At 42.3% G+C, this 11,443-nt stretch overlaps 1 protein-coding gene across 1 annotated transcript in view; it reads right to left on the reverse strand.

The window, feature by feature from the left end:
* LOC121282355 (transmembrane gamma-carboxyglutamic acid protein 3) overlaps window positions 1-10,997 on the reverse strand; it is an 88,375-nt gene extending 77,378 nt beyond the window's left edge. Inside the window, exon 1 of the mRNA XM_041196056.1 lies at window positions 10,919-10,997. The gene's annotated coding sequence lies outside the window, so the exon portion shown is untranslated. The remainder of the gene's footprint in view (window positions 1-10,918) is intronic.
* Window positions 10,998-11,443: the final 446 nt, after the last annotated feature.

Here is an 11,443-nt window from a genome sequence, read left to right on the forward strand (position 1 = left end):
AGCTTACTTTCCCACGTATCAGCAGCAAGACCGGATACATTACACTGATCCTTGCTGTACCCCACGTTACAGCCTGCCAATCTGAAAATGCCCTATTTATTCCTACACTCTTTTCTGTCTGTTAACCAATCCTTATTCCATGCTAAGATATTACAACTAATCCCAGAATTTTAATTTGTGATAATATATTGAGTGGCACTTTATTAGAACTTCTTGAAAATCCAAATGCACTACATCTACTGATTTCCCGTCAACCTCTCTGCTAATTACAAATTCAAACAACCCTAACAGATTTGTCAAACATGATTTTGCTTTCATAAATCCATTTTGACTCTGCCCAACTATACTAAAGTTTTTTCAATGCCCTGTTAGCATATCTCTGATAATATTCTTGCTTTTCCACTCCTGCTGATGTCAGGTTAACTGACCTATAGTTCCCTGGTTTCTACCTCCCTCCTTTCTTAAGCAGCAGGAGTTTGTTTGCAAGTTTCCAACCGACTGGAAGCATTCGAGGGAATTCTGGGAAGTCAAAACCAATGGATTCACTATCCATGTCTTATGTGGTCTGGCAGGCTTAGAAGTAGATAAATCTCCAGGCCTGGATGAAATGTATTCCAGGCTGTTGAGTGAGGCAAGGGAGGAAATCGCAGGGGCACTGGCAATAATTTTCAATACCTCTCTGGCCACAGGAGAGGTGCCAGAGGACTGGAGGACAGCCAATGTGGTACTGTTATTCAAGAAGGGAGGAAGGGATAAACCAGGGAACTACAGGCCAGTCAGTCTAACCTCAGTGGTGGGGAAACTATTGGAAGCAATTCTGAGGGACAGAATTAATCTACACTTGGAGAGGCAGAGATTAATCAAGGATGGTCAGCATGGCTTTGTTAAGGGGAGGTCATGTCTGACCAATTTGATTGAATTTTTCGAAGAGGCGACCAGGTATATAGATGAGGGCAATGCATTTGACATAGTCTACTTGGACTTCAGCAAGGCTTTTGAGAAGGTCCCACATGGGAGACTGATAACGAAGGCAAGAGCCCATGGGATCCAAGGCAATTTGGCAAATTGGATCCAGAATTGGCCGAGTGGCAGGAAGCAGAGGGTGATGGTCAAAGGGTGTTTTTGTGATTGGATGCCTGTGTCCAGTGGGGTTCCACAGGGATCAGTGTTGGGTCCCTTGCTATTTGTGATATATATATTTATATAAATGATTTAGACTTGAATGTAGGAGGGTTGATCGGTAAGTTTGTGGATGACACGAAAATTGGTGTGGTGGTAAACAGTGAGGAGGATAGCCTTAGATTCCAGGAGGATATAGACGGGCTGGTCAGATGGGCTGATCAGTGGCAAATGGAATTTAATCCAGATATGTGTGAGGTGATCTACTTGGGCAGGACAAACAAGGCACGGGAATACACGATGAATGGTAGGACCCTGGGAAGTACCGAGGATCAGAGGGACCTTGGTGTGTATGTCCACTGGTCCCTTAAGGTAGCGGGACAAGTAGATAAGGTGGTTAAAAAGGCATATGCGTTACTTGCCTTTATTAGCCAAGGCATAGAATATAAGAGCAGGAAGGTTCTGCTGGAACTATATAAAATGCTGGTTAGGCCATAGCTAGAGTATGCATGCAGTTCTGGAATCCGCATGATAGGAAAGATGTGATTGCATTAGAGAGAGAGTGCAGAGGAGATTTACCAGGATGTTGCCTGGGCTGGAGAGTTTTAGTTGTGAGGAGAGACTGGATAGGCTGGGGTTATTTTCCCTGGAGCAGAGGAAATTGAGGGGAGACATGACTGAGGTGTATAAAACTATGAGGGGCGTAGATAGGGTAGACAGGAAGGAACTTTTCCACTTGGTGGAGGGATCAATAATCAGGGGACATAGATTTAAGGGAAGGGGTAGGAGGTTTAGAGGGGATGTGAGGAAGAACGTTTTCACCCAGAGGGTGGTGGGAATCTGGAACTCACTGCCTGAAAGGGTGGTAGAGGCAGAAACCCTCATAACATTTAAGTTGTGTTTGGAGGTGCACTTGCGATGCCATGGCATACAAGGCTATGGGCCCAGTGCTGGAAAATGGGATAAGAATAGTTAGGTACTTGTTTGACCTGCATGGACTCGATGGGCTGAAGGGCCTTTTTCTGTACTGTAGACCTCTTTGTTGGCATTCAGGTTCAGGGCATTTGTTGTCATTTAGTCCCATTAATTTCTTCAGGACTTTTTAAATTTATAAATACTGATTTCTTTTTAAGTTCCTCATTCTAATTAAACCCTTGCTTCCCCGTTATTTTTTAAAAAGTGTCTTCTACCACGCCAATATTCATTTAATGTCTCTGCCATTTCTTTATTCCTATTATAATTTCTCCTGTCTGTCTTTCTCTGAAGGACTTCACTAACGTCACTAATCTTTTCCTTTTTCCATAAAATACATTATAAGAACATCTCTTATGTATCTTGCAAGTTTAGTCTCATTCTCTTTTATCTTTATAAATCAATCAATTTCTTAATAATTCTTTGCTGGATTCTAAAATTCTCTCAACCCTCAGATTTACTACTCTTCTTGGCACCAATAAAAGCCACTTCATTTAATCTGATACCTCTTTAACTGGTCTTGTGAGCCACCGTTGATCCACTTTTCTTGTTGAGTTTTTAATCCCTTAAGGGAATACACATTCATTGCAAATTATAAATTATTATTTAATTGTTTGCCATTGCTTAACCAGCGTCATATCTTTTAACCTAGTTCCTCAAACTATCAGCCAACTCAGCCCTCATACCTATGCAATTTGCTTTGTTTGCATTTAAGACTCTAGTTTCGGATTAACTAAATCACTTTCAAACTCAATATAAAGCTCTATCAGATCATGATCATTCTTCCACAAAGGCTTCTTTACTACAAGCTCATTAATTAACCCTTTCTCATTGCAGGATACCATATCTAAAATAGCCTGTTCCCCAGTTGGTTCCTCTACATACAGATGAATAAATTCCACGAAGTCAGCCTCCACGCTATTATTGAAAATTTGGTTTGCCCAGCCTCTTGAAGATTAAAGTAACTCATAATTACTGTTGACGTTTCGAGTCCTCATGACCCTTCGACAGAACTTTCTGTCGAAGGGTCATGAGGACTCGAAACGTCAACTCTTTTCTTCTCTGCCGATGCTGCCAGACCTGCTGAGTTTTTCCAGGTAATTCTGTTTTTGTTTTTGTTTTGGATTTCCAGCATCCGCAGTTTTTTTGTTTTTATCATAATTACTGTATTAACCTTGTTACATGCACCTCTAATTTCCTGAATGATATTTTGCCCAACTCTACAATTAATCTTTCAGGGCTGATAAAGTGCTTTCACCAGCATTTCCTAACCCTTGCTGTTTCTTAGCTTCACTCCAATGATTTTCTGAGTTAAGATCCTTTCTCTCTACCGCCTTTATCCAATCTTTCATCAGTGCTACCCCCACACCAGCCTTTGTTTCCATTGTGCCCATTCCTTCTAAAAGTCAACAATCCTGCAATATTTTGTTCCCAACTTTGATCACTCTGCAACCTTCTCTCTGTAAAGGCTTTTAAGTCAAGCTCATTTTCTAACTGTTTCGATTTATATATTTTGATCTATTTTGTTACAAATGCTTTGTGCATTCTTTGCCCTTAGCTTTATTCTATTTTTCCCTAATGTCACCTTAGCCTCTAATGCCCTATTACATTCTTCATCTCTTCCTGACCGACTCTGCTTATTTTTATGCATAATAGTACTCAGCTTTATAGCCTTGACATTTCTTGTTCTGCTTTCAAATTTACCCTTTCCTGAATCTTCTGACTGCTGGAGACAGTACCACTCATTTCCCCATCCCAAAAGTTGGGAGAAGAAGAACAAAAATACTCATGGCACCTGCTCTTAATTACTATATAGTAACATTGCTACAAAGTGCAAGAATGCAAATAATGTTAAGGGCAGAAACTGGCAGAAACAGGTTGTAAGGCCCTCCAATGAACAAACAGATTGTGAATAAAGTGTATGAAAGCTGTCAGTAATTATTGATCTCCATCCCAATTATAATAGCATCTTCAGGAGATAATATGAGAAGATTGGAAAAGGAAGCACAATCAAAACAATTAATTTCTGTCATACTTTATTCACATACTGAACTCATGACCTCAACTGTGTAGAAGAGGAGAGCAGTGGTCAAATACTTCCCAAAGAGAGTCAGAAAGAATCAAGAGAATCAGTATCTCATCCTTATTTCACTAAAGCAATTTGCAAAGGCTTGTGAGCAGATTAGTTTGTAGACGTCTTATGGGACGGTGAAACCCAGGTTAATCAAACAGAACTGGAAAAATAGATGCCATTTTAAAAGTAACAATTTTTTGAAAAATGGAGAGGACACTTGTTAATGAGGAGCCTTAAACATATGAAGTAATATACTCTCTAGGAAGCTGTGCAATATCCATTCTCAATTCATTAACTTTTCTCATCTCAATGTTCCATGCCTCTATATAGGGTATGGCCCAAGGAACAACTGATTAGTCTTTGGAAAAGATGCACATCCTGGAAGATTTTAAAGAATCCGTTAAACTCATTTCACCCAATGTTTTCTTTTTTTAAATTCATTCATGGGATGTGGGCTTCGCTGGCTGGGCCAGCATTTATTGTCCATCCCTAGCTGCCCTTGAGAAGGTGGTGATGAGCTGCCTTCTTGAACCACTGCAGGCCATGTGGTGTAGGTACACCCACAGTGCTGTTAGGAAGGGAGTTCCAGGATTTTGACCCAGCAACAGTGAAGGATTGGCGAAATATTTCCAAGTCAGGATGGTGATTGACTTGAAGGGTAACTTCCAGGTGATGGTGTTCCCATCCATCTGCTGCCTTTGTCCTTCTAGATGGTAGTAGTCGTGGGTTTGGAAGGTGTTTCTAAATAGCCTTGGTGAATCCCTGCAATGCATCTTGTAGGTGGTACACACTGCTGCTACTGTGCGTCAGTGGTGGAGGGAGTGAATGTTTGTGATTATGGTGCCAATCAAGCGGGCTGCTTTGTCCTGGATGGTGTCAAGCTTCTTGAGTGTTGAGGGAGTTGCACTCATCCAGGCAAGTGGGGAGTATTCTATCACACTCCTGACTTATGCTTTGTAGACAGTGGACAGGCTTTGGGGAGTCAGGAGATGAGTTACTCCTTACAGGATTCCTAGCCTCTGGACTGCTTTTGTAGCCACAGTATTTATATGGCTAGTCCAGTTCAGTTTCTGGTCAATAGTAGCCCACAGAATGTTGATAGTGGATGATTCAGTGATGGTAATGCCATTGAATGTCATGGGGCGATGGTTAGATTCTCTCTTGCTGGAAATGGTCATTGCCTGGCACTTATGTAGCACAAATGTTACTAGCCACTTGTCAGCCCAAGCCTGGATAGTGTCCAGGTCTTGCTTCATTTGGACATGGACTGCTTCAGTATCTGAGGAGTTGCAAATGGTGCTGAACATTTCTGATCTAATGATGGAAGGAAGGTCATTGATGAAGCAGCTAAAGATGGTTGGGCCGAGGACACTACCATGAGGAATTCCTGCAGCTGGGATGACTGACGTCCAACAAGCACATCCATCGTCCTTTACGCTAGGTATGACTCCAAACAGTGGGGAGTTTTCCCCGATTCCCATTGACTCCAGTTTTGATAGGGCCCCTTGATGTGACACTCGGTCAAATGTAGCCTTGATGTCAAGGGCAGACACTCTCACCTTGGGAGTTCAGCTCTTTTGTCCATGTTTGAACCAACGCTGTAATGAGATCAGGAGCTAAGTGGCCCTGGCGGAACCCAAACTGGGCCCCAGTAAGCAAGTTATTGCCAAGCAAAGTGCCACTTGATAGCACTGTTGATGACCCCTTCTATCACTTTACTGATGATCGAGAGTAGACTGATGGGGCGGTAACTGGCCAGATTGGATTTGTCCTGCTTTTTGTGTACAGGACATACCTGGGTAAATTTTTCACATGGCCAGGTAGAGGCCAGTGTTGTAGCTGCACTGAAACAGCTTGGCTAGGGACGTGGTAAGTTCTGGAACACAAGTCTTCAGTACTATTGCCAGAATACTGTCGGGGCCCGTAGCCTTTCCACTATCCAGTGCCTTTAGCCATTTCTTGATATCACGTGGAGTGAATTGAATTGGTCGAAGACTGGCATCTGTGATGCTGGGGACCTTGGGAAGAAGCAGAGATGGATCATCCACTCGGCACTTCTGGCTGAAGATTATAGCAAATGCTTCAGCCTTATCTTTTGTTTAAGATGGTATTGATTGTTTTAGAATGTTGTAGATCGTCTCAGCTGCTCTGGTGGAATTTGTCACATCTGTCAATATGTGAGCAGAGTTTTCAGAGCAGGTTGCCAGATGTAGATTGGCCGAATCCCGTTCAGTAAGATGGAAGCTCTTAATAAAAAGATTTCTTTTTTTCAGCTTTGTAGTTACAGAGCATCAACCAAGCAGGAAAAAACCTCAAGGAAGAGCTGTGTAAATGTAATAACGTCGAGTTAATACAGTGACCCCGAGCTAGGCACTCTCCTGAGTGTCCTCTTCACTTGTGCACTTATGTTCTTAAGGTGCTGGATGAGGTTCCAATCATGCAGGCTGCTTTGTCCTGGATGGTGTTCAGCTTCTTGAGCATTGCAGGTATAGCACTAATCAAAGCAAGTAGAGTGTATTACAGCACACTTCTGACTTGTGCCATATAGACAGTAGAATGGTTTTGGGAAGTTAGGAGATGAGTCATACACCATTGAAAACCCAACCTATGACCCTCTCTTGCAACCATGGTTTTTATATGGCTGCTCCAGCTAAGTTTCTGGTCAATAATAACCACACCTCCCACAATGTAGATAATGGAAGATTCAGCGATTGTAATGCCATTGAATATCAAGGGGAAGTGGTTAGACTCGCTCTCATTTGACATGGTCATTGCCTGGCACTTGTGTAGCATACTTATTACTTGCCACTATTCAGCCCAAGCATGAATTTTGTCCAGATCTTGCTGCATGTGGGCACAGACTGTCTCAGTGTCTTTCCCCTTCCTCAGGAATTTTCCCTCCTCCCCACCCTCGGCACCTTTTCTAAACTGTTCTGATCTCCTTCCTCTAGACAAAGAAGGTGATCAAATGTGTCAGCATCAAATTCCACAATTACCTCTCCAAATGTAAGATGTTGCTATGGGTACCCACATGGGTCCCAGCTTTGCCTGCCTTTTTGTAGGCCATGTCAAACATTTCTTGTTCCAGACCTACTTGGGCCCACTCCCTCAGCTTTTTTTTCCCCAGTATGTCGATGACTGTATTGGTGTTGAGTCCTACTCACACCCTGAATCAGAAAACTTCATCAGCTTTGCTTCCAATTTCTATCCTTCTCTCAGTTTCTCACGGTCCATCTCTGACTCGTTCCTTCCCTTCCTTGACTCCTTTGTCTCTATTTCTGGTGATAGATTACCAACCAATATTCAGTATAATCCCACTGACTCCCACAGTTAACTCATCTACACTTCCTCAAACCCAATACCCTGTAAAGACTCCATTCCATTCTTCCAGTCCCTTGGTCTCTGTCACATCTATGTTGATGATGCAACCTTCCACATCAGCATGTCTGAGATGTCTTCTTTTTTCCTCAACCCACGATATCTCCCCGACCAACACTGTAGTTAACAATGCCCCCCATTATGTCCACCACATTCCCCACACTTCTGCTCTCATGCATTCCCTTCCTTCCAAGAACTACAATAGGATTCCTCTTGTCCTCCCCTTCCACCCAACCAACCTCTTAAAGGATCATTTTCTGCCACATCCAGCATGATGCCACCACCAAACACATCTTCCCCTCCCCTCCCCTTGCAGCATTCCAAAGCGACCATTCCCTCTCTGATACCCTGGTCCAGTCCTCAGTCACCCCCAACACCCTGTGGCCTTCCTATGGCACCTTTCAATGCAAACACAGAAGATGTAACACCTGCCCTTTTACCTCCTCGCTCCTCACCATCCAAGGCCCCAAACACTCTTTCCAAGTGAAGGAGCAATTGGTGTACAGTTCTTTCGATCTAGTATACTGTATTCATTATTCAAAATGTGATGTTCGCTATATTGGGAAGACCAAATGCAGGAAGGGTGACCACTTTGCGAAATGCCTCCATTCAGTCCTCAAGCATGACCCCAAGCTTCCAGTGGCCTGTCATTTTGATTATCTACCTTGCTCTCATGCTGACATTTCTGTCCTCAGCCTACTACACTGTTCCAATGAGGCTCAATGCAAGCTGGAGGAACAACACCTCGTCTTTTGATTAGGCACTTTACAGCCTTTGAAACTCAACATTGGGCTCAATAATTTCAGACCATAATCCACACTCCAATGTGTTTCCTTTGCTCATTTTGATTTTGCTTTAGTCAGCAGAACACTTGCCCTAGACACATATTTTAAACAAAATATTTCTTGCCCCATCGTCATTCTCTTTGGCCCTGGAAGACTAATTTTTCAGTCATTCAATAATTATGACTTTCACCTTATCATTGACCTTATTTTTGTCCTTGTCCCACTCATCCCTTGCTCAAAACCTATCACATCTCTAACTTTTCCCAGTTCTGATGAAAGGTCACAGACCTGAAATGTTAACTCTGTTTCTCTCCAGATACTACCATAACTTGCTGAGTGTTTCCAGCATTTATTTACTCATCGTATGGTTCCTCAGACCACCCTTACAAAGTCATCAATGATATCCCATGTAAAGGCAGCACACTTTTCCTCTGTGTCATTTCCTTGACTTTCTATATTGTCAATCATTGTATCTGGAGCATCACCTTCTCCTGCTTCCATTCTTACCTGTATTATTGTCCTCAGCATTGCACCTTATTAGCTTCCCCGCCCTATGCCTGCACAATTACTTCCAGCATCCATCAGTTATATCTTAGACCCCCTCCTCTTCCTTAACTACATCCTCCTCTAACAAAATAATTACAAAAAAAGGATCAGCTTCCGTGTGTGTCAATGACATTCAGTTCTATATTGTCAACTCTACCCTGAATTCCAAATTAGTTCCTTGTTGTCCAACTGTTTCTTCCAAATTCTGGATGGGCCAGGATTTTCTTCAGCCCAAAAATGAGTCTTGGCTATTGCTAGAAGTTTCATACCTCAGGCACTGATTTCATCTCTGTCCCCAGCTGCTTGCTCTGACTGAAAACAAATGTTTACGAGGTTTGCAAAGTCCTGACTGACCCTGAGCTGAACTTTGCTTCAGAACTTGTAACTGGACTATCACCAAAATTGACTTTTACCTCATGAACACCATACATCTATACCCCTCCCCAACCTTACAGTTAATATGCAATTAACATCTCAATGTTTGATTCCTCTAATACTCTCCCTCCTTTTACTGAACTTGAATCTATACAAACCATAACTAATTTTAAAGAACTTTTTTTCCTGCACACACATTCTTAAAAGTTTCTATTCCTTTCCTGTTTCATAAAGTACCAATTTCAAAATCTTTGTGCTCATCTTCAAATCCATCCACCCTACCTATCTTCTTTAGCCACAGGCCCATTTAATTATGCTCTATTACATCTCCAATAAAAAATAATTTAAAAACTCTGATCTCCTGTTCATCTTCCCTCCCTCCACATCACTATCAGTAACAGAGTAACTGAACTTTTGCACTTCAATTCTCTTCCTCAACCTCATCGGTTACTTCCTTCCCATTTTCAAAGGCATTCTCAACATTTATGTCTCAGACTATTCCTTTGGTCATCAACCCTACTTCCTGCTTATTCTTCATAACTCTCCCTGTAAGATACCTATCTAAAAGCTGCCGTATAACTATACATTTTAAAATAAAAACATGTGGAATATTTATAATTTACAATTATCTTAAATTGGACCTAAATAAAAAAAAACTGCAGATGCTGGAAATCCAAAACAAAAACAGAATTACCTGGAAAAACTCAGCAGGTCTGGCAGCATCGGCGGAGAAGAAAAGAGTTGACATTTTGAGTCCTCATGACCCTTCAACTGCCAGACCTGCTGAGTTTTTCCAGGTAATTCTGTTTAAATTGGGCCTGCTCTCTGGCGTGGCTGTGCCATCTTCTGGGTATTCAGAGGTCTTCATAAGAACTATGCATCCCCTACCCATCCCCTTGCCCATCCTTTTTCCTCTGAAAACATTCAACCTTCACCTCTGCAGCTACACATAAAAGCTACATTCCGAGTAGATTCCCATGAATAAAGGAGTGAGACAATAATCTCACAGCAAGCAATTTTCATTCCTTGCTCAAATATTAAACTAGAATTAGGCACACATATTACAGAATTTGAAAAAATAAAGCATATTTAACCCTGCAATGCTCTATGTACTTAATAGTTTAATGCCACAGCTCATTCTATTGGAGCAATGGTTCCAGTGTCAACTCTCGAGTCCATAAAACAGCTACTCTGCAAAAAAAGGAATTTTTAAAAACCCACAACTAAATATTTTAAACAAGATACTGACAAACCTTGTCTGTAACATCACACGAGAGTCAGGCCAACAAATGTAATCACAATCGCAGAAAATGAAAAGAGAATCAAGTAAAAATATGGGACGCGCGTTGTTTTACTTATGGTTTCTTACTAACAAGGTTTTTTTTGTTTGTTTTTAGATAATACTGGATCAGCGAAATGAGGTTGCTAAAGGCATCTGATCAATTCACCCTTAAATATCCCAGAGAGTTTCCATGGAAACGAGAATGTGAGGGTGGAAAAGAAAAGGTACCAAATGAGTGATGTTGCAGCAAAAAATAATCATCAGTACAAGAAGAGGCACCTTGGAAACCCATTCAGCTGCGACATTAAAACGCTTCAGAGATAAATAAAATAGTCTTTAGACTTTCATTAATGAAGACAAAGAGGGAGAGACATAGACAGTACGTACCTAACACGTCACGCTCCAAGCAAACCCCGCACCACAGCCACCAACCTGCTCAACCGAACCTGATGACACACAGGCCCCGCCCATTTACCCTGACTGACAGCAGAATCAGCCATACACACATCGAGTTCTAGCCTCATTCTCCAATCGTTGAAGAGTATAGGCCCGTCTTTGATCAAGTTTAGTTTCCTCACCCACCCAGCGGCCCCCACTCCCTCTTTCCCTGTTCCCTCCCCCATTGTGGGAGTTGTAGTTTTTCTCCGGTTATAACTCCCCAGACTGTCTGATTTACTTTATAGCCAGGATCTACTCCGCAGCCCAGTTTTGTACCAGGGTCTGAGATTTTTAACTGGGTTGTGCGGCTTATTGGTGGCGACCGCGCCTTAAACCGGGACTACAGTTTCCAGAATGCCGAGATGCGGCGTCCGGCCTCCTCCTATCCACAGCTCGTTTTGTCATTGGAATCGCACCAGTGCGCTGCACGAAATGGGAATGCAACACCTACGCAGTCCTCAGTATCCCAGGAAA

Source organism: Carcharodon carcharias, chromosome 9 (assembly GCF_017639515.1).
Source record: "Carcharodon carcharias isolate sCarCar2 chromosome 9, sCarCar2.pri, whole genome shotgun sequence".
Taxonomy (NCBI): Eukaryota; Metazoa; Chordata; class Chondrichthyes; order Lamniformes; family Lamnidae; genus Carcharodon; species Carcharodon carcharias.